The sequence below is a fragment of the Carlito syrichta genome, unplaced genomic scaffold (assembly GCF_000164805.1).
Source record: "Carlito syrichta isolate Samal-C Ts95f unplaced genomic scaffold, Tarsius_syrichta-2.0.1 Scaffold301996, whole genome shotgun sequence".
In the NCBI taxonomy this organism is placed as follows: Eukaryota; Metazoa; Chordata; class Mammalia; order Primates; family Tarsiidae; genus Carlito; species Carlito syrichta.
In genome coordinates this window covers 1-5,559 of record NW_007246092.1, presented here as the reverse complement: position 1 = coordinate 5,559, position 5,559 = coordinate 1, and the positions used below count along the sequence as shown (strand labels likewise).

Sequence of the window (5,559 nt, the reverse complement as noted above, 5' to 3'; positions counted from 1 at the left end):
TCCCCAGTGAATTTCATCGGGAATTAGAGTGTTTCCCCAAATGGTCAATTCAACCACATCATCATTCTTGTGTTTAAGATGACTCACTTGCTTGAAAAACAAAAGACAATTCTTCAGCATAGTACACATAACTTTTCATAATCGAGGGTTATCAGCTTCTCCTGTGTTGGTTCTTTTCTTCGCTCCCTATGTTCATAACCTACTTCTTTCATATAATAAATTTCTATATATCATCTACGCGTTTTAACACCAAATTTCTAATACATTTTACTGTATCATAAGACACATGCCTTTTTTGATATTCTTTAGCAAAAATATATAGGATTTTATGCTTTAAATTTTTCAGACAAAGTTAAAATAAATATGTCAATGACATGAACATTCTGCAGAACTAGGAGGCTGTCATTCCAAATAACCTCCCCAGACTCCCTGGGCACATGATGCAATTGATCCTTCTACTACTAGCAAGAACCCCAGAGGTGTTGTTGGAGGCCAGTTGCCTTAGGCTCTGCTCTGCTTCTTGTGCAAAAACACCGCCTGATTCCTGGCTGGACTATTTCTCTAGCAAACATATCACTCTGCTAGAAAATAAGTTCTTGGGTTACTCTCATAAGTCCAAATTCTCCTGCAGCTCGAAACTCTGTTAAATCAGTGTTAGTAATAATTAATTCTCTAATTGATTATCATTAAGCTTTGTGTTATTCATTTATATTCATAGTATTTGCAAAATCCTCTTATCTTGTATTCGATTTTTCCCCCTGCTTTTATTTTGGGCTATGCAGTTGAAACTATCTTATGTGCTTTCCTTTTTGAAGTACTTTAAAATTTCCCATCAGCAGTTGGATACCTTCACTTCACTGAACTGTGATGGGAAGCCTTCCTGCCTGCTCTTGCTCTCTCTTAATACCCACAGTGAAGCTACACATGCTTACCCCATTTGGGTAGGAATAGAGTTCCAAGGCCCTCAACCCTGTGCATTCCCTCCAGACCAATGCTTACAACATGAGTGAAATCTCCCTGCCCCCCAGTTCACCACCTAGAGAACAACCCTACTTATGGGCGATTTCAACAATGACAGGTATTTGGGGAAACGGAACAAAAGGGCATTTTCTTTAGTCTGTCTGATAATCTGCACTGCCTTTGCTGCTCCTTTTTCACTGGATTATGGAGAGTTGCCTGTGGATTGTGCTGCTACACCCAGGATGCCTGGAGCCATCTGGCCATGATTTTGAGAAGAGCAGAATGAGAGCACAGAATGCAGGAACAAGTAGAACAAGCAGGCAGGGGAGAAGAGTAAAAGGAGCCTCAGAGACAAAAATAATGGGTCAGTAGGAAAAGACAGAGAAGACCAAGGAGAGAGAGAAAAGAGGTCAGACATCTGACAGTGGAGAAGATCACAGAAGTAGGAGCGGAGAGGTTGCCGGACCAGTCACTGGGCATCTCCGAGTGACAGCCAGCACTTGTTTTCACAGATGAGAATGTTAACCCAAGTGTTGATATGATTTCTCCTAGGCCAAAAGCTACTAAATTTTCTAGCCAGACCACATACTTTGTGTCTAGTACTCCTTTTATAGCAGCTGGTGTGATGGGGAGGCTGGAAGGGCTTAGACAAGAACACTGAGAAAATCTGGAAGACAGAGAGTGGGAGAGACAGAGGGGAATTTAGAGACTCTCTGGAAGTCTGTGGGGAAGGGAGGCAGAGGGGATTATCTTGTAGGGAAGTGGGCAAAGGAAGCGGTTTCTTTGTGCAACAGGGAAGTCAGATGAGGGTGCAAGAGGGTGTGGGAAGGGGTATGACATTTGAGTTCTGAGGGCAGGTGCCTTGTGGAGACATCCTTCCCCCAACAGAGCTCCAATGCTGCTCTGCCTCTTCCATCTCTTTGAGTGCCTTTGCTGCCCTTAGGAAAGCACAGCTAGTAGGAAGAGCTCAGCTGAAAAGGTTCCCGTGGTAGGGCATAGGAGAGCAGAGAGAAAGCACTGGGCAGGACGTTGGGGAAAGAAGCAATGCTCCTCTAGAATGCCCTAGCAATCTGCCTTTATAGTTAGTTTCAAGTAGGGAATTCTTGCCCACAAGTCTTGGCTTCTGTCTCTGATTTTGAGGTATGCGATCTGGTCTGGGGGAAGAGGGTATTTTGGAAATTGTGCAATCTGTGCAACCGTCTCCATCCTTCTTCTCTCTGGGCTCCTCATCTTCCTGCGGCATCTCTTCTCCCATCCCTTTACACACACACTACTTGTCATTCTCTCTCTCTCCGCCCCCCAGGCTCTGGGATCCCACCACATCTACCAGCAGTAGAAAAGTCTCTCTCCTTCTGCATGCTCCAGATCTCCTCCTTGCCAGCCACAGCTGGGTGTACACCTAGGGCTCAGGCTGGCTGGGCAAGCTGCAGACTCTTGACTGGGGCAGTGTCTTAGGCACCATCGACTCTCTGAGGCCCTGTACAGTGAGACTTCAGCAAAGAGGAGCAGAAGTACTTACAGGACCTGTTCTGGTTGTACTTTCATGGTTTTCCTCAGGAAGTACAGACCTTTGCAGGTCAATTTCACTTTGAATGTAAGTTCATTCATTGCCCCAAGCTGATAACTTGCCTGAGGGCTCCAACCATCTTTCAATGGGGAGGATAGTGTATAGGCTCTGACCAGCTTGCAACCTTTTGGACCTTGTTTCCTCTTCTGGCTCCCATTCTCTCTTCTGTTTCACCCTTCAGCCCTTCCCTTCCATATGCACAGAACGATCTTACTGTACAAATCTCTTCATATGCCAGATATACCATTGTGTTTTGCCTCCGTGAATGGTTTTCTCCTCTTGGTCTTCTGCTCACTGTTATTAGGATGGTACTCAGCATTTTCCCATGCTTCTGCCTCTTTTTTCTGTGGTCTATGTATTCACATGGCCTGGTCTGTACTTAATTCCTTTTATGTTAATTCTTTCAGACCACTCTTCCATCTTCCTGAGACCATTCCCATTTACCTCTTTCCCATTAATGATTTCAAGGTACTTTTATGACTTTAAATTTTTCTTTCCACACATTTTCACCTTCTTTCCTATTTAAGCTCTAGTCTCCCACATGATTTCTCAAAAAAAAAATTTCCCTCCCTTGAATCTCTTGGCTTTCTAAATTGTTTTTATTCTTTCTTGTCATACTTTTCATATTAATTATCTCTTCCCGACCACCCCCAGGCCCCTTTGAGCTCCAGATATCAGCCAGCTGTAGAATTCATGGTCCTGGGAGGCCTCAGAATGCTCCCATTTAGGGGCATATCAAGCATCAGATATCATGAGTTTCCAAGTACATTCCTGGGAGCTAGCTCCAAGAGCAGGGAGCCGAGCCCAGAACTTCTATAAGGTGCTCAATCAATACCAAGATATTAAAGAAACAGTATGGGACCTCCTTGGTCACACCTGCCCTCGATTTCTGGCAGACCCCCTTGAAGCAGGGAAGTCAGAACTGGAATGACAAGGTGATCCCAACTCTCTTCCCACTTGTTCCTAGTGTTTTAATGTTTATGTTTGAATTTGCCAATAATCATTTTCATTTTGAGACACAGAATGAGAAGCTAGAGGGTGAGATATGTGGGTTTAGCATTGTTTCTTAGACAAGAGGAAGAAGTGATTACTCCGACTACTAAGGCACCCGAGTCCTTGAGCTCTGGCAAGTCCATTTCTCTCCATCCTCTTCTGCCTAGTGAAGCTCAAGGCCTGACTGTCTAGTGGCCCCAGTCCCAGGCCTGGCCGTCTGTAGCTGGTGTGCCACGTCTCAGGATTCTACCCAATGTCTGTGTGGGTTATGTGGATGTGGGGTGACCAGGAGCAACGAGGCACTCAGAGAGGGGATGTCCTGCCCAGTGCTGATGGGACATGGTATCTCCAAGCAACCCTGGATGTTGTGGCTGGGGAGGCGGCTGGCCTGTACTGTCTGGTCAAGCACAGCAGTCTCTGGGGTGAGAAGGAACTGGGCCCAACTGGGAAATTATGGAAGATAGTCCTGGGGCTTTTGAGTGAGGAGCTGAGGAAACGAGTAGGAATGCCAGGTACCAGAAGGATAAAAGTGGGAGAATTCATGTATTGACGGGTAGAGAATGTCCACAGTTAGAGTTCAAGAAAATAGAAGTAAGGGATTAGATGTAATAAAGAGAAAATAAGTGAGAGCAGTGATTTAATGGAAAAGTTATGGGAGATCGCAGACATGGACTCAGGAGAACTTGAAAGGAGGACTCTAGAAAAAACACATGCAACCTCTAGGAAGGGCCCGCACTTTTGGAATAAGAGATCAGTGGTGGGGTAAAGAGTGTTTTATGGCTTGGATAGAGAATATGCTATGGGTTGACATCTTTATTTTATCCCCAACCAGGTGGATATTCCATCCTTCTGTTCTTGATCTGTTTGTAGCAGTTATCGTGGTCATGTTGGCTATAATCGACTCAAGGTTTAAAAAACAGAGGTGAGCCTCTTTTTGTTCTTTGCTTCTTCAACCTCTAATCAACGTGTTCTTTTTCCTCTCATTCATTTTGCCTTTCCTTCTTTGTTTCCAATTGCACTTCTTTTAGATTAAGATCCTCTTTTTTCCCCATGGCTCAAGTCAGAAGATTCACTCCCTTCATGTACCCAGCCCAGCCTTTCCCATGGGAACCAAGACCCAGGACACCAGGAGTTTAGGACATGAGCTCTGCCTGGCAGAAGAATTGTGGCTCAATATAGACTCCTGAAGAAGTGCAAGACTAACTTAAAGCAACTTTGCTGTCATTAGTCTACCTTATACATAAAAATATTGTCTGCATCTGAAACATAGCTCACGTCCAATAAAGGAAACGTGTTTTATTAAAACAGCTTGTTGTAGCGAGGATACTCATCTCTTGAGAAATATTTTTCATCTTACAGCAATATTTTTTCTGGTTTGGTCACATATTCATCACAATTGCTTCTTCAGACCGTAATTCAGATGGTACTTTCTCAAGGATCTTCTCATCTTCGTCAAACCGAAAGCTCTTCTGTATACCTAAAATTGAACTGGTCTTCATAAACACACAATAGCTTCCTACTCAGGACAGAAACTACTTAAATTTTGGCTTTTTCTTTTCTCTCTTGCTTGACTGTATGCTTTAAGTATTTGTGTCTCTGTTCAAGTCTTATCTGACTTGAGGGCATCTTCGTTAGCATGTGACCTATGTAGAGACACAGGATCTCATGCTCTGTGGGGACCCATGCTAGGTTTAATGCTCCACTGTTTTTATCTTGAAATTCTTAATACATATCAAACAAGAGACACTGCATCTCTGTTTTTCACTGACCCCATGAGTTATGTAGCTGGTTCTACCTGTAGGTAATATTATCAATAAATGCTGACAGAAATATATTTGTTTTCAGATCATGTGATTCTTATCCCTTTCCTTCTCTGACATCTCTGCATCATTTTACTGTATTCAAACTTTTCCTGTCTCCTTGTGTGTCTCACCAGAGGTAAAGGAGGCAGATGAGTGCCTCAGACTCCACAGAGATTGGGGTGTTAATAAATCTTTAGGGATAGTTAAAGAAAATATTAACATGTGAAGTTTTTTTTT

At 43.5% G+C, this 5,559-nt stretch overlaps 1 pseudogene; it reads left to right on the top strand.

The window, feature by feature from the left end:
- The first annotated feature begins 1,855 nt into the window (after nt 1-1,855).
- On the top strand, nt 1,856-4,707 carry LOC103258167 (annotated as a pseudogene).
- The last annotated feature ends 852 nt before the right edge of the window (nt 4,708-5,559 follow it).